The sequence below is a fragment of the Martes martes genome (assembly GCF_963455335.1).
Source record: "Martes martes genome assembly, chromosome: 1".
NCBI classification, from domain to species: Eukaryota; Metazoa; Chordata; class Mammalia; order Carnivora; family Mustelidae; genus Martes; species Martes martes.
The window spans coordinates 206,803,677-206,829,053 of NC_137888.1; the positions used below are offsets into that span (position 1 = coordinate 206,803,677).

The 25,377-nt window shown below is 39.7% G+C and overlaps 1 pseudogene across 1 annotated transcript; it reads left to right on the forward strand.

The window, feature by feature from the left end:
* The first annotated feature begins 8,985 nt into the window (after nucleotides 1–8,985).
* Nucleotides 8,986–9,954, forward strand: LOC308340159 (olfactory receptor 7A17-like; annotated as a pseudogene). Its single transcript has one exon. The product of its transcript is annotated as an olfactory receptor 7A17-like (transcript).
* The last annotated feature ends 15,423 nt before the right edge of the window (nucleotides 9,955–25,377 follow it).

Consider the following 25,377-nt stretch of genomic DNA (forward strand, 5'->3'; position numbering starts at 1 on the left):
AAATTTTTTCCAGAGAACATCTGTTTGGTTAGATCCAATGAGCATCTGACTCTTGATCTTAGCTCAGTTTTGTTGTTGTTGTTTTTTGATTGTTATGTTTTGTTCTTAAGATTTTATTTATTTAGTTGAGAGAGAGAGCAACAGAGAGAGCGTGATCCAGGGGTGGGGACGGGAGAAGCAGACTCTCTGCTGAGAAGGGAGCCAAAGCAGGCCTTGGCCCAGAACCCTGGGAACAGGACCAGAGGTGAAGGCAAAAGCTTAACTGACTGAGCCACCCATGCACCCCCAGCTCAGCTCTTACCTGGGATCCTGATTACAAGAACCACATTGGGCTCCATGCCCAGCATGGAACCTACATAAAAACAAAAACAGTAAACAAAATAAAACGTATGTCTGGACTGTAAAATATAAAACATAGCATTTCAAATCTGTTAGTAATGCAAGCCTGTGTGAATATCAGTCATTTTCTTTTCCTCTTTTCCAGAAGTCATATCCACCACATGGAACCAGAAAAAGATACACAAATTTCTGAAATCTCTTCCCCTGCATTACCATCTGACACTGCACAAGAGAGCTGGATGTCCTGATGTTCCTGTCGTTCAGGGTCAACAATTCTTCCACAGAAATGTGCAATTCCTTCAAACTCTCCTAGTGACATGGGAGGGAGCCCATATATAGTCACTTGTTCATAAAGTCATCAGAAATAAACTTGAATAACGGAATGACCATGACTGCTCTCTTCATTTGTCAGATCGTGGGCCAGAAATTAAAAGCAGTACATGTTCTACTTGCCTCATGTCTGGTCACTTGAATTGTTGTGTCAGTCATCTCTTGCTGTGTAACAGACTGTTCTTGTCAAATGGAATGGCATTATGATGTGGGTCTCCTGGTACAAAGGTTAAGAGAGAACTCTTGAGCCATTTTATGATGCAAAAAATGTGCTTTTATTATAGCAAGGTCTGGACCCATGGACAGAAAGAGATGCATAGGACTGTGAGGATAACTGGTTATATACTTTTGAGTTTATGGAAGAAGGAGGTAGAAATAATGTAAGTTTCTAAAGAACCTGTGTACACTGAATGTGAGGTTTACAACCCTTAGAGGTCTGGTTATTGTCAAAATAAGCTTCCTTTTAGTCTCTAATAAAACATCAGTGCAAGGCAGCCATGAGTTCTTGGATGAATGTCATCCCCTACATGTCTCAGGGATTCATCAAGGGTTGTAAGTTGTAAGGAGATAGACTTTTAGCTACATTTTCTTGCCTTTGTTCTCCTCATCAATAATGCCTTTACAATCAAATAGCATTATATTCTGGGAAGCAATTATGATCTGTGCTGGGCTCCTCATGGGTCTGGAATCAAATGTGAATCACTACATTGTATTTCCCCTTTCTAAAAATTATTATTTTTTATTATGTTATGTTAGTCACCAAACAGTACATCATTAGTTTTTGCTGTAGGGTTCCAAGATTCATTGTTTACATATAACACACAGTGCTCCATGCAATATGTGCCTCCTTAATTACCGTCATCAGACCAACCCATCTCCCCACCCCTCTCCCCTCCAAAACTCTCAATTTGTTTCTCAGAGTCCATGGTCAGTCATGATTCTTCTCCCCCTCTGAGTCTCCCCCCTTTATTTTTCCCTTCCTTCTCCTAATGTCCTCCATGCTATTCCTTTTGTTCCATAAGTAGGTAAAACCATATGATAATTGACTTTTTCTGCTTGACTTATTTCACTCAGCATAATCTCCTCTAGTCCTATCCATGTTGTTGCAAAGTTGGGTAGTCATCCTTTCTGATGGCTGAGTATTATCCCATTGTATATATGGACCACATATTCTTTATCCATTAATCTGTTGAAGGGCATCTTGACTCTTTCCACAGTTTGGCCATTGTGGACATTGCTTCTGTGAACATTGGGGCACATATGGCCTTTCTTTTCACTGCATCTGTGTCTTCAGGGTAAATACCCAAGAGTGCAATTGCCAGGTCATAGGGTAGGTCTATTTTTAATTTTTAGAGGATCCTCCACACTGTTTTCCAAAGTGTCTGCACCAACTTGCATTCTCACCAACAGTGTAAAAGGGTTCCCCTTTCTCCACGTCCTCTCCAAAATTTCTTGTTTCATGCTTTGTTAATTTTTGCCATTTTAACTGGTAAAATGTGGTACCTCAATGTGGTTTTTATCTGAATTTCCCTAATGGCTAATGATGACCCTCAGCTCTATGGTCAAATAATCTTTGGCAAAGAAGGAAAAAATATCCAATGGAAATTGTCTCTTCCATAAATGGTGCTGGGAAAATTGGACAGCTATTCCCACCTAGACTCGACCATTCTCTTACCACATACACAAATATAACTCAAAATGGATGAAATACCTCAATGTGAGATAGGAATCAATCTAAATCCCTGAAGACAGCATAGGCAGTAACCTCTTCCACATCAGCCACAGCAACTCCTCTCAAGACACATCTCCAAAGGCAAAGGAAACAAAAGCAAAAATGAACTTTTGGCACTTCATCAAGATAAGAGCTTCTGCACGGCAAAGGGAACTGTCAGCAAAACAAAGAGGCAACCCACAGAATGGGAGAAAATATTCGCAAATGACACTACGAATGGCTGATATCCAAAATTTCTAAAGAGCTTCTCAAAGTCAACACCCCAAAAACAAATAATCAAGTCAAAAAATGAGCAGGAGACATGAACAGACACTTCTTCAATGAAGACATACAAATGGCTAACAGGCACATGAAACAATGTTCATCATCATTAGCCATCAGGGAAATTCAAATCAAAACCACACTGAGATACCACCTACACTGTATTTCTAAGGCTCATCCATGGTATTGTTTGTGGCCATAGTGCTCTTCTGTCTCGGTCCATTTATGGTCTTATTACCACATTTCTATATATAAGGTATTCTTCTATTTATGAATTAAATGAACTTATATGAATTGTTTTAATTTTGTCCCACTTTTCCTACATCCATAATTACTACTTGCTTTTCTTTGCTTGTAGAAGAGCTCTCTCCCAAACCCTCAATAGAGAGTCAGGTACCTGTGCTCTAGATCCTACCCTTAGCCTTGCACATAGATATTTTCCTACATAATTAAATCACTGGAGATTAAGGACACAAAATAAACTATATATTTAGAGTGTACAATTTGATGAATTAAAGAAGCATCGCAAAAATGGAGAGTACACAATGCAAGTTTCCATCTGTGTATAATTTAAGACTTTACATAAACTTTAACTGTTTTGTTGGGTAATTGTTAAAAGTTTTAGCTCCCTGAGCCTCTGTTTCCTTATTTCTGAAAGCAGTATGAAATGTTAAACATAACTTTATATGAATCTTGTAAGAAAAGAATGAAATTTTGCCCCAAAGGAAACATTCCAGTGTAGTTGTATCTTGTTTGTGTGTTTGCATACATTTTTCTTTCAAATAAGCACAGTCCCCACTTGTGTACACACACAGATTATCTATTACTTTGTCTTTTATGTTGAAAGGAAGTGAGGGAGAGTTGGAGAGGATAGCACTGAAAAGGATGAATGATTGAATCAACATGAAATAAAAGGATGCAAAATATGGGCCCCAAATTTCAAATTACAATGGGTGACTTTAACTTTGATCATGCATTCCTTTCCCAAGTCACTGCCTCAAAGGCCTCAAAATCAGACCACACTCACGTTTAAGCCAGGAGGAATTTGCTGTACCAGCTGATGGAGAAGAATATCTCTAAATAGATTTAATGTTTTTTTCTACTTAATGTGGGTTCTTAAAACATATTTGCCCTTAGCCAAGGGAAACTGATGAATGCATTGAGAGGCTTAAACTCAGTTCCCACAAATAATTTTACTGACTATGTTTATGAGATTCTTCCTGCTGCTGCAAAATAGCCCCACACTAGTTGCCTAAAACAAACCCATACGTGCTCTTACAGTTCTGGAGTCAAAAGCATAGAAGAAGTCTCATTGGGTTAATAGCAAGATGTCTGCAGAGTTGAGTTCCTAGAGGCTCAAGGGAGAACCTGTGTCCTTTCCAATTCCAGTATCTCTTGCTGGCCGCCTGCATTCCTGGGCTCCTGACTCTTTCTCCTCCTTCAGAGCTTAACAGGGCAACATTTTGAAAGTATCTCCAACACCAAGTCTTTTGCCCCCCTTATCAACATTTGCAGGACAATTGTGACTACCTTATTCCCACCTAGACAATCATGGCTAATCTCTTTATCTTAATGGTAGCTAATATCAACCCTGTTTAATCTGCCATCATATTCCTTCTTTTCTATAAGAAATAATGCATTGAAGGTCCTGGGATTAGAATGTGACACACTTGGGAAGGCCTTCCTCTGCCTTCTATGAAGTCTTTTTCAGAAGCGTATTATTTTGTGTCACTCTTGGAAGCAATAAACATGGAATTAACACAGCCACAAGAATGAATGAATACACCATTGAGGGAAACAAAGGCAAGAGACACAGCTTACAGCTTACAGCTTACAGCTGACTAATAGATACCCAAAACATGCAGAGCATGACATTCCTCAAGGACCTCACGGCTGCCTTAATTATCAATGTTTTGTTTTATTAAAGACCAAAGTCATCTCAATAGTTGCAAGCACCTCACTGTTCCCAAGGCCTTGTTTTGAATCCTTAGAGACTTACCTGGTCTCTAAAATTCACTAACTAAAAATTATAAAATCACTCCTCACAATCCAAGTGCAGCTCTTTCTGCCCATAGGAACTTTCCCCATCCTATAACAAAATCACATTTTTGAACCCTAAAACCTTTCAAGAATTCTCTCTTGACCATTGGGCTTGACAGTCCCCCATCATATACTATTCCTTCAAAATTACATGCAACGGCAGTATTAGGTGAAGAACACTTAAAACCACCTACACCCTCTCTAACACAGGAACACAGTCTTGTTAATTGAGGAATTATCCATAGACCAGGACCCCAACATCAACATCACCCAGGAGTTTGTCAGAAATACAAAATCACTGGGCCACCAGGACCTGTGATCAGATCATGCATTTGTAGTGGGATCTGTGTTCATTCACAGGCACATTGAAGTTCGAGAAATGCAGGTCTAGATGGGTTTCTAACATTTTGTAGTTGACATTTGTGGCAGGATGGTAATATTTTGGGGGTGCTTTCCTTTGAATGGTAGGTATTCAGCAGCATCCCTTCAAACACATCCCCAGAGGAAAATTAATTTCTTGTTAAGAACCATTGCCCCAGAGCTTGAGAACTAGAAGCATCCTGACAGAATGACATTCAAGGCCCACAACATACACATATATTCAATGTGAAAAGATTACTTTGGATGGCACCAAGCACCATTTCTATGATGTAGAGTGGAGTTCATAAATGTACATTCTCAGGGATAAGATGTTTAGAAAAATTAAATCAAACACTCCATATGACATGTGAAGCTCACTTTATAGTACATAAAAATATAAACATATCTGTTGTAATTATTAATCATTTTATAATAAAGGACTAAATGACAGCTCTTAACTTGTACAAGGTAAGAAATTTCTAATTGTAATGGCAAACGTGTCTTGAAGCCAATCTGTATAGTGACCAAGGTTTACTATCAGAAGAACCTGCTTCTCCACCTTATTGAAAAGAAGAATAGACTGTGTCTGGAGACACCAGGGCTGGGTCCCCATCACATGTCAATGATTTGAGGATAAAAAGACCAAATCTGGGTGTGGTCCTTTGCCTTAGACTTGGAGAAAATTATAACGTGCAGCTGAAATAAGGTGCTAGAGAATTCACATATCAGGAAGGGGGCAAGTTCAGAGAAAGGAAGTAAAACAAACAAAAGAACTGGATTCACTTCACCTATAACCTAGTCTTGTGGGAACTGAGATTCATTAGGAAAAATACACTTTCTGCCCAGAGGATTTTTCCACTTGGGAATCATGTGCTTAGAGACATTACAAAAGGGAAATGTGCCTAATGAGCAGACACAGGGAGTTGTAAGTACCTTCTCATCTCCAGTCCGTCAGCGCCAGCAACCTTGAATGGGAAGGACCATGCTTCTGTTTATTTGTTCCAAGTCCTAATTCTGGCTGGAAGCTAATGCTTCACTTATTTCTGCTGCCTCAGCCGAGGACAGGGCTTTAGTCCCTTTCATCTGTTGTTCAGGAAGGAATTCAGACTTCCACAAGGACACCTTCTGCCAGTCACCCCAGATAGGTGAGTCCAACGTCCCAGTGGAGCACGGATGACAGGGTCAGGGAGAATGGAAGCCAAGAACCTTGATCCATCACCACCTGAGAGCCAATTCAATTTAGCCTAGAGCAAGAGATTTCTGTGTTTGCTTGCTTGGTTAAGTAATTAATTCAATGTTAATGTCAATTTCACAGAGTGACTGCTACTTACACATTTGAAGGTCTCTTATATTCTTTTTCATTAAATTGCTATTATAGCAATGCTAGAAAAAGTATGTTGAGATTGTTAAACTCAATGTGTGGTTCTAATTGGGTGTGATTTTGTCCCCTGGAGGTCACTGATGAACCTTGCCTTGTCGTAAATGTCCGTATACACTGAGACCTAATTTCTGACTCATGGACAAATAAAAACTGAGCCTCTGCCATGGCCCAGAATATTCTAAGAATATTACACGTTATATTCTTTCATGTCTAGACTCTCCACAGTTTAATTATTAATCATGGTTGATATCACTAAGTATTGCTGTTTTAAAACTACTTCAGCTCATTTTGATTTTTCATAGAATTTTGCCTATGGCAGTTGTTTTACTACTCATTTTAACCTGGTTTTGTTATCACTTCATTATTTTCATTCTATAACTTTTCATATTTTAGGACTTTTTATATTGGACAAATGCATTCACATGAGTTGGTGAAAAAAAGTGAAGGAAGAAGGTGAAGTCCATGTGCATTTGAATCATGTATCATACCACTGAGGACAAAGCACAGTGAAATAAATGTGTATGACATGATATCTGCACACAAAATCATATGAAGCAAATTACTGAGTACGAAGTTAGAATTGTCATGGTGTGGGTAGGATCATAGTGCATGCTCTGGGAACCCCTATGCACGTTGGATGAAACCCAGTTAGAGGATTAGCGGTGCCCATTGGATTTGTCAAAAGAGAGATCAATACCCAAAGCCCAAGAATACCAATACAAGATGTCACATAAGAGAAGGGATAAAATGGCTAACCTCATCCTCTGTCAGACCATACAGCAATGAATCAGCCAAATAATGACACAAGAAGTACAGGAAAAATAAGTCTTCTTTGCTTGATATAAAAATGTCCACCTTTTGTTGTATTGTGTGCACTTTCTTTTGTGAAGTGTTGGTTTATCCATTTTCTCATTTGGGGGAGTGTACACTATAAATATACATATTTCTTAATACTTGTATGTATTTATGAGATTTTATTATGATATTTTAAAATCTCATTTTTAAGACTTTTTAAATTTTTTTTAGAGAGATAGAGATCACAAGAGAGAGCACAAACAGGGGGCCAGGAGAGGGAGAATCAGAGAGAGGGAGAAGCAAACGCTCCACCGAGCAGGCAGCCAGATGTAGGGCCCTATAACAGGACTCCAGATCATGATCTGATACAAAGGCAGACATTTAACTGACTGAGCCACCCAGGGAGCCCATCTTCAGGAGGCTTAAGAATTGGCATTTCTGCATTTTGCAGGAGAAAGATCACTTACCTGATCTATTTGGATTAGATCCACTCCTGACATAACCAGGATAGTGGGGCTGAGAAAGACTAGGGAATAACACAACCCAGGGGACCACAGTGTCCTCTGGGTGTGTGACTTGTAGAGTGTGACCAGTCCCCACAACAAGTTACCAGACTCAAAAATCCCATGGTGAAACAACACAGGGGCCAGAACTCAGTCAACAGAGGCCACTAAGAATGGGATCTGGCTCAATTCATGGAGACCTTTGCAACACAACGAATACAGTGGGAGAGGCAGTGGAGACAAGGAAGTCCCTGTGCCTTGAAAGTTCAGAGGAAGCAGAGAGGCCTCTTTTCTCCTCAGCATCTCTCCTCAGTAGCCCTGCTGCTCATTTCCCTTGCAGCACTGACTTTATTTCTCTGACTGGAACATTGGAAACAAGTACCTTCTTCCACAGGGCCAGTGCACTGGCCCTTCCCACTGCCAGGCACACACTTCCACCCAACAATGAAAATAGAATGTTCTGTTCGATCTCTGCTTTATCCCTGTTCTCTTTTTCTTCCTAGCACTGCTCACCATCTACAAAGGTATGGAATTCGCTTATTTGCTTATACATTCTTTTTCCATCTCTGTAGGGACTTTATACTTAAGTAACCTATGCTCATTGCTTAGTTAGTGCCTGAAACACCATCATCAGTCAATTTATAAACCTGAAATATTTGAAGAATTTCTTAGTAAGACTATGAATTACATGATTTCTTAGGAAAGAAGCTAATTTTTAAAAATACCAGATTTGGCAGAGGAGATCCTCTAAAGGGAACCATATCCATATACAACTTATTAAAATTTTTTCCAGAGAACATCTGTTTGGTTAGATCCAATGAGCATCTGACTCTTGATCTTAGCTCAGTTTTGTTGTTGTTGTTTTTTGATTGTTATGTTTTGTTCTTAAGATTTTATTTATTTAGTTGAGAGAGAGAGCAACAGAGAGAGCGTGATCCAGGGGTGGGGACGGGAGAAGCAGACTCTCTGCTGAGAAGGGAGCCAAAGCAGGCCTTGGCCCAGAACCCTGGGAACAGGACCAGAGGTGAAGGCAAAAGCTTAACTGACTGAGCCACCCATGCACCCCCAGCTCAGCTCTTACCTGGGATCCTGATTACAAGAACCACATTGGTCTCCATGACCAGCATGGAACCTACTTAAAAACAAAAACAGTAAACAAAATAAAAAGCATGTCTGAACTGCAAAATATAAAACATGGCATTTCAAATCTGTGAGTAATGCAATCTTGTGTGAATGTCAGTCATTTTATTTCCCTCCTTTCCAGAAGTCACATCCACGACATGGAACCAGAAAATGATACACAAATTTCTGAATTTTTTCTTCTGGGATTTTCAGAGAAACCAGAATTAGAGCCCCTCATATTTGAGCTTTTCCTCTCCATGTACCTGATCACTGTGTTTGGAAACCTGCTCATCATCCTGGCCATTAGCACAGACCTTAACCTCCACACCCCCATGTAATTCTTCCTGGCCAACCTGTCCTTTGTAGACATCTGCTTCACCTCCACCACCATCCCCAAGATGCTGTGGAACATCCAGACTCAGAGCAAAGTCATAACGTATGCAGGCTGTGTTACTCAGATTTATTTCCTCATACTCTTTGCTGTGTTGGATGTCTTTCTCCTGAGTGTGATGGCCTATGACCGCTTTGTGGCCATCTGTCACCCTCTGCATTACATGGTCATCATGAGCCCCAGGCTCTGTGGACTGCTGGTTCTGATGTCCTGGGTCATATGTATACTGAACTCCTTGCTAGAAAGTCTAATGATGTTGCGGCTTTCCTTCTGTTCACACTTGAATATCACCCACTTTTTTTGTGAACTCAATCAGATGGTCCAACTTGCCTGTTCTGACACTTTTCTGAATAACGTGGTGATGTATTTTGCAGCTATCCTGCTGTGTGGTGGTCCTTTTGCTGGGATCCTTTACTCTTATGCTAAGATAGTTTCCTCCATACGTAGAATTTCGTCAGCTCAGGGGAAGTATAAAACATTTTCCACCTGTGCATCTCACCTTTCTGTTGTCTGTTTATTTTATTGCACTATGCTTGGTGTGTACCTTAGCTCTGCTGCTACCCAGAGCTCCCACGCAAGTGCAGTGGCCTCGGTGATGTACACGGTGGTCACGCAAATGTTGAACCCCTTCATCTACAGCCTGAGGAACAGAGACATAAAAAGGGGTCTGAAAAGAATCATTGGGGTTCCAGTGATGTAGGAGCCAATCATCCAGGAAGTGAAGAAGTGCCCATGATTGCAGAGTTCACATCCTCAGAGCCGGCAACTCTTATTCTTTGATAAAGCTATGGAAATAGAATTAGCTCCTTCCATTTATTTCCTGGATTTTCCATTTGTTTATATTCAATTGTCTTCATTGATTTCAGTACTCACTTTTTAAAGTTCTGTTCTTTCTAATATAGAGACAATGTCCCCTTTCTCCATTTTGCAAAGAATTCCAATGTTTTGACAACCCAGGGATCACAAAAGTCTGAAAATTTCTGTATCTTATATTGGACATGCTGGATTTCTTTTCTTTTTTTTAATTTTTTATTTCTTTTCAGCGTAACAGTATTCATTGTTTTTGCACCACACCCAGTGCTCCATGCAATCCGTGCCCTCCCTAATACCCACCACCTGGTTCCCCCAACCTCCCACCTCCCACCCCTTCAAAACGCCCAGGTTGTTTTTCAGAGTCCATAGTCTCTCATGGTTCACCTCCCCTGCCAATTTCCCTCAACTCCCTTCTCCTCTCCATCTACCCTTGTCCTCCATGTTATTTGCTATGCTACACAAATAAGTGAAACCATACGATAATTGACTCTCTATGCTTGGCTAATTTCACTCAGCATAATCTCTTCTAGTCCCATCCATGTTGCTACAAAACTTGGGTATTCACCCTTACTGATGGAGGCATAATACTCCACAGTGTATATGGACCACATCTTCCTTATCCATTCATCCATTGAAGGGCATCTTGGTTCTTTCCACAGTTTGGCAACCATGGCATGGCCATTGCTGCTATAAACATTGGGGTACAGATGGCCCTTCTTTTCACTCCATTTGTATATTTGGGGTAAATACCCAGGAGTGCAATTGCAGGGGCATAGGGAAGCTCTATTTTTAATTTCCTGAGGAATCTCCACACTGTTCTCCAAAGTGGCTGCACCAACCTGCATTCCCACCAACAGTGTAAGAGGGTTCCCTTTTCTCCACATCCTCTCCAACACACGTTGTTTCCTGTCTTGCTAATTTTGGCCATTCTAACTGGTGTAAGGTGGTATCTCAATGTGGTTTTAATTTGAATCTCCCTGATGGCTAGAAATGATGAACATTTCTTCATGTGTCCGATAGCCATTTTTGTATGGCTTCATTGGAGAAGAGTCTGTTCATATCTTCTGCCCATTTTTTAATATGATTGTCTGTTTTGTGTGTGTTGAGTTGGAGGAGTTCCTTATAGATCCTGGATATCAACCTTTTGTCTGTACTGTCATTTGCAAATATCTTCTCCCATTCCGTGGTTTGCCCCTTTGTTTTCTTGACTGTTTCCTTCGCTGTGCAGAAGCTTTTGATCTTGATGAAGTCCCCAAAGTTCATTTTCGCTTTTGATTCCTTGCCTTTGGAGACATATCTTGAAAGAAGTTGCTGTGGCTGATATCAAAGAGGTTACTGCCTATGTTCTCCTCAAGGATTCTGATGGATTTCTGTCTCACGTTGAGGTCTTTTATCCATTTCGAGTTTATCATTGTGTACGGTGTAAGAGAATGGTCGAGTTTCATTCTTCTACATAGAGCTGTCCAGTTTTCCCAGCACCATTTATTGAAGAGACTGTCTTTTGTCCACTGGATATTCTTTCCTGTTTTGTCAAAGATTATTTGACCATAGAGTTGAGAGTCCATATCTGGGCTCTCTACTCTGTTCCACTGGTCTATGTGTCTGTTCTTATGCCAGTACCATGCTGTCTTGGTGATCACAGCTTTGTAGTAAAGCTTGAAATCAGGTAACATGATGCACCCAGTTTTGTTTTTCTTTTTCAACATTTCATTAGCATTTCGGGGTCTCTTCTGATTCCATACAAATTTTAGGATTATTTGCTCCAGCTCCTTGAAAAACACCAGTGGATTTCTCATCAGAATGGCATTAAAAGTATAGATTGCTCTAGGCAGTATAGATATTTTAACAATGTTTATTCTTCCAATCCAAGAGCATGGAATGGTCTTCCATCTTTTTGTGTCTTCTTCAATTTCTTTCATGAGTGTTTTGTAGTTCCTCGAATATAGATCCTTTACCTCTTTGATTAGGTTTATTCCGAGGTATTTATGTTTCTTGTTGCTATAGTAAAAGGAATCGATTCTATAATTTCCCTTTCTGCATTTTCATTGTTAGTGATTAAGAAAGCCACTGATTTCTGTACATTGGGTTTGTATCCTGCCACATTACTGAATTACTGTATGAGTTCTAGAAGTTTGGGGGCGGAGTCTTTTGGGTTTTCCATATAAAGAATCACGTCATCTGCGAAGAGAGAGAGTTTGACTTCTTCCTTGCCAATTTGGATACCTTTTATTTCTCTTTGTTGTCTGATTGCTGTTGCTAGGACTTCTAATACTAGGTTGAACGAGGTGGTGAGAGTGGGCATCCTGGTCATGTTCCTGATCTCAGTGGGAAGGCTGCAAGCTTTTTCCATTGAGGATATTCGCTGTGGGTCTTTCATAGATTTGATGAAGTTCAGGAATGTTCCCTCTATCCCTGTACTTTGAAGCGTTTTAATCAGGAACGGATGTTGGATTTTGTCGAATGCTTTCTCTGTATCAATTGAGAGGACTATGTGGTTCTTCTCTCTTCTCTTATTGATTTGTTCTATCACATTGATTGATTTGCAAATGTTGAACCATCCTTGTAACCCAGGGATGATTCCCACCTGGTCATGGTGGATAATCTTTTTAATGTGCTGTTGGATCCTGTTCGCTAGGATCTTGTTGAGAATCTTAGCATCCATATTCATCAGTGATATTGGTCTGAAATTCTCCTTTTTGGTCGGGTTGCCTGGTTTGGGGATCAGGTTAATGCTGGCTTCATAAAAAGAGTCTGGAAGTTTTCCTTCTGCTTCAATTTTTTGAAACAGCTTCAGGAGAAAAGGTGTTATTTCTTCTTTCAATGTTTCATAGAATTCCCCCAGGGAATCCATCAGGTCCTGGGCTCTTGTTTTTTGGGAGGTTTTTGATCACTGCTTCAATCTCCTTACTATATATCAATCTATTCAGCTTGTCAATTTCTTCTTGGTTCAATTTTGGGAGTTTGTAGGTTTCCAGGAATGCATCCATTTCATCTAGGTTGCTTAACTTATTGGCTATAACTGTTGATAATAACTTCTGATGATTTTTTCTACTTCCTTGGTGTTAGTTGTGATCTCTCCCTTTTCATTCATAATTTTATGAATTTGGGCTTTCTCTCTTTTCTTCTGGATTAGTGTGAACAATGGTTTATCGATCTTATTGATTATTTCCAAAAACCAGCTTCTAGTTTTATTGATACTTTCTACTGTATCTCTGGTTTCTACCTCATTGATCTCTGCTCTAATCTTGATTATTTCCCTTCTTACGTGTGGAGTTGGTTTGATTTGTTGTTGATTCTCCAGTTCCTTAAGGTGTAGAGAGAGCTGGTGTATTCTGGATTTTTCAATTTTTTTGAGGGAGGCTTGAATGGCTATGTATTTCCCCCTTAGGACCTCCTTTGCTGTATCGCATAGGTTTTCGAGTGAAGTGTCTTCAGTCTCATTGGTTTCCATGAATTGTTGAAGTTCTTCTTTGATCTCCTGGTTGATCCAAACATTCTTAAGCAAGGTGGTCTTTAGCTTCCAGTTGTTTGAGCTCCACCCAAACTTTTCCTTGTGATTGAGCTCCAGTTTCAAAGCATTGTGATCTGAGACTATGCAGGGAATCATCTCGTTTTTTTGGTATAAGTTGAGCCCTGATTTGTGACACAGTGTGTGGTCTATTCTGGAGAACGTTCCATGTGCACTTGAGAAGAATGAGTATTCTGTTGCTTTAGGGTGGAATGTTCTGAATATATCTGTGAGGTCCATCTGGTCCAATGTGTCATGCAATACTCTTGTTTCTTTATTGATTTTCTGCTTCGATGAACTATTTCTGAGAGAGGCATGTTAAGATCTCCTACTATTAATGTATTCATATCAATATGACTCTGTATCTTGATTAATAGTTTTCTTATGTAATTGGCTGCTCCCATATTGGGGGCATAGATATTTACAATTGTTAGATCATCTTGGTGGATAGTCCCTTTAAGAATTATGTAGTGTCCTTCTGTATCTCTGACTACTGTCCTTAGCTTAAAATCTAATTTATCTGATATGAGAATCGCTACCCTGGCCTTCTTTTGAGGCCCATTGGCATGAAAGATGCTTCTCCATCCCTTGACTTTCAGTCTGGGTGTATCTTCAGGTTCAAAATGGGTCTCTTGTAGACAACATATGCATGGGTCCTCTTGTTTTATCCAGTCTGCAACCCTGTGTCGTTTTATGGGCACATTTAGTTCATTCACATTGAGAGTGATTATTGATAGATATGTTTTTATTGACATCATGTTACCTTTGAAGTCTTTTTTTCTGTAGATTTTCTCTATATTTCTGTTCAATGCTATTCTTAGGATTTTTCCTCTTTTATAGAACCCCCCTTAATATTTCCTTCAGTGTTGGCTTGGTGGTTGCATAGTCTTTTAAGCCTTCACGATCTTGGAAACTCTTTATCTCTCCATCCATTTTGAATGTCAGTCTTGCTGGATAAAGTATTTTTGGCTGCGTGTTCTTCTCATTGAGTGCCCTGAACATATCTTGCCAGCCCTTTCTGGCTTGCCAGGTTTCTGTGGACAGGTCTGACGTTATTCTGATGGGCTTTCCTCTGTGCGTAAGGAGCTTCTTTGTCCTAGTTGCCTTCAAGAGGGCCAGCCTACAATTATAATTCTTCATTCTTACTATTAGGTGTCTCGAGGACTTTTGAGAATCTATAAACTTGGGGGGAGACTCTTCTGCCTCTAGTACATGAACGCTGGTTCCATTCACGAGTTTGGGAAAATTTTCATGCAGAACTTGTTCCACTATATCTTTTAGACTTCTTTCTTTCTCCTCCCCTTCAGGGATGCCAATAATTCTGACATCGGAACGTTTCATGGCATCATTTATTTCCCTGATTCTATTTTCGTGGCTTCTAAGCTGTTTGTTCCACGCTTCCCCCTGATCCTTTCTCTCTATCTGTTTGTCCTCCAGATCACCAATTCTATCTTCTGTCTCAGTTACCCTAGCTTTTAGAGAATTGAGATTCGATTGGAACTCATTGAGAGCATTGTGAACCTCATCACTGGTGGCTTTCAGTTCTTCCCTAATCAATTCCGTTTGGTCATCCATGGCTTTCTGCAAACTAGCTATTGCCTGGATAATTGTTAGCCTGAATTCTCTTTCCGACATATTGTCTATGTTGATAGCCATTAGCTCTGTTGCAGAAGGCCCATCCTCTGAATTTTTCTTCTGTTGGGCATTCTTCCTCCTAGTCATTTTGGTGAGAGATGGCTGAATGGATGTAGCTGGATATATCAACCGTGGTGCAGTCAAGGTGTACCCTGGAACGCTTCTGAGCACTCAGGATTCCCCACCCATACGAGAGAAAAAAGAAAAGAAAAAGAAAAAAGAGAGAGAGAGAGGGAAAAAAAGGGAAGATAAAAGAGAAGGTCCAGCCCAAATGGGCCCCAAGGTAAGATTTGTGAAGTATAGAAACAAAAACAGACAAACAAAAAGACTGATAAAAGTATATGACAAGAGAAATAAATATATATGTATATATATAAAAGCAGAAAAAGGAATAACCTCATCAAAAATAACCCCACGTATAAGATTTATATACTATCTGGACAAACACAAATACACAGAAACACTGGTGGAAGAAAAATTTGGGAGCAAGGTTATAAATTCTCAGTGTGGGCGAGGAAGGTTATTTTGATTCTTCCTGGATGTATCTTGATATCTTTATTAAAGGACTCAACTTTCCTAAGATAAAGGAGGATTAAAAATTGGTTTACCTATAGGGGTAGCATTGATTGGAAAAAGGGGGTTACCTTGAAGTTTAACTCTATATGAATATTAGAAAATAAAAATAAAAAAGGAATAAACTGGACTAAACTAAACTAAAATTCTTTAAAAAATTAAAAAAATAGAAAAGCAAAAGAAAAACACAGCTGAATGTATCAAAAAGCTCAGGTTAGAAGTTTATTATGGAATTTGATGTACTGGACATCTCACTGTGATGGTAAATAGGTTAGAAAATTATCTATATAAAAAAATAAACCGGAATATTGGGAACGAGTTAAAAATAAAAGTTGTATCTATGAAGTAGTGGTGGTTGTTCTCTTGTAGTCTTTTTTTTTTCTTTCCTGGTTTGTTTTCTGGGGGAGAGGCCCGCAACATGGATTTTCAGTCAATGATGTTCCCTGAGTTAAGTCCTCCCACCCCCCTCAAGGGGGTGGGCTCTGAGGAAACCGGTTTTTTCAGGCTTTTGTTCTCTGGAGGTTTTTATGTTTGTTCACTTCTTTTCTCTCGCCTTGACAGCTTTTGATGGTTTTTGGAGGTTTAGAGGAAAACAAACTGCACCCCGACCTCCCTCTCAGAGAGAAGCCTCAGTCTGCTCCCCTGTGGGTGCTGCAGAGCCCATATAAATTCCCCCTTGGCCGCTGGCAGAGCAGGTTCCAAGGCGCTGTCCCTGGAGATGCAGGATCTCCCACTTGTATCCAAAAGCATGGAAGCAGCAGCTTTCTCTGCAGCTCCAGACCCCCAGAGGGGTTCCAAGCAGCGATTGCACACTGAGATTTTCCCACTAGCCCGGGCTGGGAGTGCCTGGTCTTTCAGGGTCTAAGAGAGCCATGCTTGCGCACAGCCCTCCCAGCGTAGGGTGTGTGGTGCGTGCATCTCAGGTTTTGATAGCACCGCATGGGTCTAAGAGCGCCAGGCTGGGCCTTTGCGCACCTGTCTCAGGGGAGGGTGTGGGGCACGCGTGTCTCTGGCTCTGATAGCACGGTGTGGCATTCTGCCGTCTGGCAAGCCTCCCAGCCCCTCACAGGAGCTGGACCCCAGGCTTTCTCAGGTGCGCTGGCTGCTCAGGGACAAAGACCTGGTTTCTCCGCTGCACTCTCTCTGGCTCAGTGCCAGGGGAGGCTGTCCTGGGTGTGGGGACATAAGCCCCTGTCCCTAACCTCCCCGATTCTCACAATTTCCCCCCGCGATCCTTTGCTCTTTTTGAGTGCTTTCAACCAGACTCCAAGTTAATGCTGGTCCCCAGTCACAGGGCACTCTCGTATTGGGGTATTACTTTCCAATCTGTTACCTCTGGTGGCTCCATCCCCCTTTTGTTTCTCTTCTGATATCACTCTGATGTTCCCACTCTGCTTTACCTGCCCACTGGCATCTTCTGCCCCTGTAGAGATCCAGACGTGTATAATTCTGATCTCAGGCTGATTTCATGGGCGATCGGAGTTCTTTGGTAGGTAATCAGCTCACTTTAGGGTACAGGATGAAACGGTGCCTCCTCCTACTTCCCTGCCATCTTGTCTCCCCTCGACATGCTGGGTTTCTTAAAAATAATTTCACTTCACATTGAGATACCACCTTACACCAGTTAGAATGGCCAAAATTAGCAAGACAGGAAACAACGTGTGTTGGAGAGGATGTGTAGAAAAGGGAACCCTCTTACACTGTTTGTGGGGATGCAAGTTGGTGCAGCCACTTTGGAGAACAGTGCGGAGATTCCTCAGGAAATTAAAAATAGAGCTTCCCTATGCCCCTGCAATTGCACTCCTGGGTATTTACCCCAAATATACAAATGGAGTGAAAAGAAGGGCCATCTGTACCCCAATGTTTATAGCAGCAATGGCCACAGTCGCCAAACTGTGGAAAGAACCAAGATGCCCTTCAATGGATGAATGGATAAGGAAGATGTGGTCCATATACACTGTGGAGTATTATGCCTCCATCAGAAAGGATTAATACCCAAGTTTTGTAGCAACATGGACTGGACTGGAGGAGATTATGTTGAGTGAAATAAGTCAAGCAGAGAGAGTCAATTATCATATGGTTTCACTGATTTGTGGAGCATAACAAATAACATGGAGGACAAGGGGAGATGGAGAGGAGAAGGGAGTTGAGGGAAATTGGAAGGGGAGGTGAACCATGAGAGACTATGGACTCTGAGAAATAACCTGAGGGTTTTGAAGGGGCGGGGGGTGGGAGGTTGGGGGAACCAGGTGGTGGGTAATGGAGAGGGCACTTATTCCATGGAGCACTGGGTGTGGTTTAAAAACAATGAATACTGTTACACTAAAAAGAAATAAAAAATAAAAAAGAGTCTCTATGGTTTTTATCCCTCTTCGATGATTTCCCATTGAGTTTTTCCTACTTTTCCCTTTGATCCTGTGTTGTAGCTTATATTCCACATTTGAGTGAAACCATATAATTATCTTTCTCTAATTGACTTGTTTCACTTAGCAGAATACCTTCCAGTTCCATCCACCTGGATGTAAATGGCAAAAATACATCTTTTCTGATGGCTATGTAATATTCCATTGTATAACAATATTCCATTGTATAACTGTATATATATATATATATACATACACATGCACACACATATATGTTATATACACATATACATAAATATATACATATATGTATATATATACACACGTATATATATACACATGTATATATATACATATGTGTGTGTATATATATGTACACATCATCTTTATCCATTTATCTTTCAGTGGACATCTCGGTTCTTTCCACAGTTTGGCTATTGTGGACTTTAGTTCTATGAACACTGGTGTGTAGGTGCCCCTTTGGATCATTGCATTTGTATCTTTGAGGTAAATACCCAGTAGTGGATTTGCTGGATTGTAGTGTAACTATATTTTCAACTCTTTGAGGAACCTCCATACTGTTTTCCAGAGTGGCTTTACCAGCTTGAGTTCCCACCAACAGCATAAGAGAGTTCTCTTTTCTCTGCATTGTCTGTTATATTTGTTGTTCCCTGTCTTGTGGGGTTTTGTTTTCTCAGATAAATGCTAAGAAATTGAACTCCTGGATATTATGGTAGTTCTATTTTTAATGTTTCAAGGAACCTCCACACTGTTTTCCACAGTGCACCACCAACAATTTACATTTCCACCAACAATGCACAGGGTTCCTTTTTATCCACATCCTCACCAACAATTATTGTTTCTTGTCTTTTTATATTGACCATTCCAAGAGGCGTGAGGTGATGTCTCACTGTGGTTCTGATTTGCATTTTTGGTGAGTCGTGATGTTGAGAATCTTTTCATGGACCTATTGGCCATCTGTCTTTATCAGAAAAAATGTCTCTTCAGACACTCTGCCCATTATTTAATCAGTTTGTTTGTTTTCTGTTATTGAATTGTATGAGTCCTTTATATATCTAGAATACTTGCCCCTTATCAGGTATATGATTTGTAAATATACTACCTCTTTTCAGGAGGATGCCTTTTCATTTTGTTGATGGTTTCCTTTGCTACGCAGTTTTTAGTTTGAGAAGACCTTGTGTATTTTTGCTTTTGTTCCCTTGTTTCTGGTTCAAATCCTAAAAATCATTGCCAAGACCGATATGTTTTCTTCTAGGAGTTTCATGGCTTCGGGTCTTTCATTCAAGGCTTTAATCCATATTGAGTTAATTTTTGCCTATGGTTAAATATAGTGGTCTGCTTTCATTCTTTTCTACATGGCTGTCCAGTTTACTCAACACCATTTATTGAAGAGACTATTCTTTCCGTATTGTATATCCTGTCTCCGTTTTCATAAATGAACCAACCACATATCTGTGGGTTTATTACTGGGATCTCTACTATGCTCCATCGATCTGTTTTGTTTTGTTTTTTATTTTTGGGTTTTTTTTTTAATGCCAATATCATGTTGTATTGGTTACCATAGCTTTGAATGTGATTTGAAATCAAGGTGCATTATGTCTCCAGTTTTTGTCTTCTTTTTATTGATTGCTTCGGGTATTCAGGGTCTTTGTGATTCCATAAAAGTTGTGGGATTATTTGTTCTATTTTTGTAAAATATGTCATTGGAATTTTGACAGGGATTACACTGACTCCACAGATTGCTTTGGGTAGTATGAACATTTTAACTGTATTAATTCTTCCAATCAATGAACATAGAATATCTTTCCATTTCTTTGTATCGTTTTCAATTTCTTTCAGCAATGTCTTATAGTTTTCAGTATTGGGTGTTTGGTCTTCTTTTTTTTTTTTCCTTTTTAATTTAAATTCAATTAGCCAACATATGGTACATCATTAGTTTTTGATGTAATGTTCAATGATTCATTAGCTGCATATAACACTTAGCACTCATCACATCACATGCCTTCCTTAATGCTTTTTGCCCAGTTACCCCATCCCCCCACCCACCTCCATTTCAGCAATCCTGAGTTTGTCTCCTGGAGTCAAGACTCTCTCATGGTTTTCCTCCCTCTCTGATTTCTTCCTATTTAGTTTTCCCTCCCTTCCCCTGAGGTCCTCCATGCTATTCCTTATGTTTCACATATGAGTGAAACCATACAATAATTGTATTTGGCTGACTTATTTCACTTAACATAGCCTCCTCCAGTTCCATCCAATTGTATGTAAATGGTAGGATTAATCCTTTCTGATGGATGAATAATATTCCAGTGTATATATGAGCCACATCTTTATCTGTTCATCTGGTGAAGGACATGTCAGCTCCTTCCACAGTTTTGCTATTGTGGGCATTGCCGCTATAAACACTGGGGTGCGTGTGCCCCTTCTTTTCACTACATCTGTATCTCTGACATAAATACCCAGTGGTGCAATTACTGGGTCATAGGATAGCTATCTTATTTAAATTTATTCTTAGACATTTTATTTGTGCTGATCCAGTTGTAAATGGGATTGTTTTCTTAATTTCTCTTTCTGAGAGTTTGTGATTAGTGTATACAAATGCAACCAATTTTTGTATATTGACTTTATATTCTGCTGAATTCATTGAGTAGTTCCCACAGATTTTTTCTCTTAAACATGTTCATGAAATAAAATGATACACAATAAACTAAACATATTTAAAGTAATAAAACATACTTAATTCTAAGTATTTTATTGGAGCACTGTAACATGTGATATACTGTCCATATTTAAAGTGTACAACTTCAGGAACTGAAAGAGTCATTGAAAACTCATGAGGACTAACTACATGGTTCCATTTCCATAATCCAGAAAGCCCATGGTAAGCTCCAACTACTTCATTATGAATTGTTAGGGTGTAGTCCCTCTAACCTTCATTTTTTTCTGAACAGAATGTGGAATCATAAACATAACTTCAAGGGATGTTGTGAAGAAAGATGAAGTGTGTGGAAATACTTTGTTGTGTCCAAAGAATGTTCAATATTAAGGGTTGTGTGTATGTAAATGTTTGTGTAATTATGTGCATATTTATTTCAAGACAACACACTCACGTGCATATATGTACACACATAAGACTCAGACCATCATTATAACTCATTGTACATGCATAAGACTCAGACCATCATTATAACTAATTATAACCTATCTATTGTGTTGAAAGAAAGCTTGAGAGAAACTTGGAGGGTAAAGAAATGACAAGTATGAAATTCTAGGAATGTAAAAATTTAGACAAATTTAAGTAGAACAGGTGGCCTTAATGTTCACAATGAATCACTTTTCCTATCTTAATGTCCAGAAGCCTCAAAGACAGAACCACATTGACTTCTGTGCAAGGAGAACTTCTCTATACCAGCTAAATGGGCTGAATATCTCCAAACTGACTTTAGATCTTTCTTTTTCTTAAGGTAGAGTTTCAACACAAAATGCCCCTAACGAAAGAAGCTTAGTGACTGAATTGAGAGGCTTAAATTCAGTTAAATCTAAAAAAAAAAAATGGAGAAATGTCTTTGTCACTTTCCTATCTCTGCTATCATCAATTAGCACACTGAAGGTTTAAAGGAAACAAATTTACGCTCTTCTAATCCTGGAGGTTAAAGCTAAAAGTGAGTCTTTTGGGGCTAAAATCAAGATGTTTCTGCAGGACACAGAGACCTTGAATTCTTGTCTAGTTATGTGATTCTGTCACTATTTTTCTCTATAAAAACGCATGTCTTTCCAAACTCTACTTGATATATGAACAGGATCCTCATTAGAGTCAATTTTTTGTTATTTACTTATTTATTTATTTACAAGAGATGAGCAGGGAAAAGGGGCAGAGAGAGAGGGTGGGAATCTTGAACAGACTTCCAGCAGAGCATGGGGCCTAAAGCAGACCTTCATCCCATGACCCTGAGATCATGACCTGAGTTGAAACTGAGTTGGACACTCAACCAACTGAGGTGCCCTGGTTCTCCTAGAATCTCTCTTCAGCAGGTTTCCAAAATAAACTTCAATAACAGAATGATTGAGGATGTTACTGCATAACAAGTCATCCAAAAAGCAAATGGCTTGGTATAATGTCTTTAGTATCATGTGGACTTGTATGCTTATGAGTTGTTCTAATCTCTGTTGATCTCCTCAAGAGTCTTGAGACAGCTGTGTGTCAGCTGAAGGGGCTCTGCAACTTTCACCAGGGTATTCTAATATTATTAGGACTTGGCCAGCTAGCTGTGGCTGATCCAGGGTGGCTTTGGCTTGAACAACTGGGCTGTGCTCCACATGTCCTCACTTCCTCTGGCAGCCCACCTGGTTTCATTCACTTTTTGGAGGCAGAGTTCCAAGACAGAGCAGTAAAAATGTACCAAGGCTCTCAGGACCTCCGCCATTCTCAATCATATCCTGCTCGCCACAGAATATAAAATATCCTAATACAGCCCAGAATATACTGTGCATATTTTCAAAGACATGGTTACAGAATAAGATGGGGATGTGGGACCATCTCTGGAAACAGTTGACACTAGTGCAAATCTCAATTCAGAAGATTTCATTTCCATTTCCACTTCATCAGTGAAATGATCTCAGAGCTAACAGTGAGACTGAATTATGTGTCTATGGGGAAGTTATGGAAAATCTACTCCACAAGGTCAGGTTTTCCTCAAAATGTAAATATATCCTCCCCACCACTTGCCTGTAGATCACCATTCCTCATCTAAGAAAAGAACAAAGAAAAAAAAAAGATTTTCTTTCCAGATGACTCTTAGAAATCTAACTCAGTGATTGATGGAGCTAAGAACTGTTGTATCACTGATGCCATCTTCATGACATCCTTATGTAGATGCTGTTTTCCTATTGAATGACCTTCCCAGTGACGTATTCATAATGGTTTTCATCCTGGTACTGTGTTTTTTTTTTTAATTTTTGTTATGGGAGAGTTCCAGTGGAATGAGTTGGCATTTGAAATTCAAATAGAATACAGAAACATAAGAATATTTTTTCTTCATTTATCCAGTTTTGATGAAATATGATTGACATATAAAATTGTGATTGGAGTTTAATATACATTGTGAAATGATTACCACAATAGGTTAGTGAATACATCCATAACTTTACATAGTTACTATTTTTTGTTGTTGTAAGAACATTTACTATGTACTCTGTTAGCAACATGCAAGTCTACAACATAATATAGTTAACCTTAATGACTATGTTGTACATTATGTTCAGACCTCATTCGTCTTATAACTGAAGGTTTGTAGGATCACATCAACATCATCTCATTTCCCCAAACTCCAGCCACAAACAAACATCAAACTACTCTCTCTTTCTATGAATTCAGATCTTTGTATTTCACATATAAGTGATATGATACACTAATTGTCTTTCCCTGATTATTTCACTTAGTGTAATGCCTTGATCCATGTTTTAACAAAGGAAAAGGTGTCTTTTTTAATTTGTTGAATTGCATTGTATGAATATGCCAATATTATTAATTTATCTTAAAATGATTCCTGAGTTTTTTTTTCTTGTCTTGGCTATTGTAAAAATGTCTCATGAATGTAAGTGTACAGATATCTGAGATATTTACAAACATGTGGGAATTAAACCATGCACTCATGAATGGCTGGTGGGTGAAAGAAGAAACCAGAAAAGAAATTTAAAAGTCTTGAATCAAATGACGGTAGGAACACTGCATATCAAGTACTATAAGGTGACCAACTTTACATAATAATAATAATAGTAATAATAGTAAACTTATGGGGTGCTGTAAAAGCAAATCTAAAAGGGAAGTTTATAAAAGTAAATACCTACATTTAGGTAAATTAAAGAGCTTAAGTAAATAACCTCATATTCAAAGACCTAGAGAAAGAAAAAAACTAAGTCCCAAGCAGCAGAGGAAAAATGGAATATCAGAGCATACATAAATTATATAGAGACCAGAAAATGGATGGGAAAGATTAACAATTTCTTGAAAAGCTAAACAAATCTTTAATTAGACCAAAAGAAATGGTGGGGGAGAAATGCAAATAATTAAAATCAGGAGGTCACAAGATGTAATGAGCACTGGGTTTCATATGGAACTGATGAATTACTGAAACTACACCTAAAACTAAGGATATGTTGGCTAATTAAATTTAAACTAAAAAAAAAAAAAAAAACACTTCCATCTTCATGAAAGAAAATGTTAGCTGGAAGAAAAAAAAAAAGAACCAGTAGTAGGACACCTGGGTGGCTCAGTGGGATAAGCATTAATATATGGTTTCACTTATTTTTGGAAGATAAGGAATAGCATGGAAGACATTAAGAGAAGGATGGTGAAAACCATGAGCGGGGAAGCATAAGGGGAGATGAATCATGAAAGACTATAGTCTCTGGGAAACAAACTGATAGTTTTAGATGGGAGGGAGGGGGGGCCTGGGTAAGCCCAGTGATGGGTATTAAAGAGGGCATGTATTACATGGAACACGTATTAAATTCAAATAAAGAATCATGGAACACTACATCAAAAATTAATGATGTGTGAGGGAGGAGCCGAGATGGCGGGGGAGTAGCAGGCTGAGATGACATCCAGTAGCAGGAGATCAGCTAGATAGCTTAGCTAACCATTGCTAACCCCTACAAATCCAATGGAAAATCGAAGAGAAAAAGAGCAACAATTCTAGAAACAGAAAATCAATCACTTTCTGAAAGGTACACCTGTGGAGAAGTGAATCCAAAGTGATGGGAAGATAGACCACGGGGGGGGGGGGGGGGGCGGCTCCCGGCAAGCGGCGGAGCAACGGAGCAGAACATCAGGACTTTTAAAAGTCTGCTCCACTGAGGGACATCACTCCAGAGGCTAAACTGGGGGGAAGCCCACACGGGGTCCACATAACCCCAGGTCCCGTGGGGTCACAGAAGGACCGGGGGTGTCTGAGTGTCACAGAGCTCTCATGTATTAGAGCGGAGAAGCCGGCTACAGTGACAAAGCCGAGGAGTGAGCTCTCAGCTCGGGCTTACCTTGAACCAGGCACAGGCTAGGTGAGCTCGGAGCGTGGCCAGAGGCCAGGGAGACAGAGTGACTGAGCAGTTTTCTCCAAGTGCGCGGCTGGAGACCAGGGAGATGGAAGCGACCAAGCACTTTTCTCCAAGCGTGACCAGAGGCCAGGGAGATGGGAGCGATTGGGTGCTTTTCTCT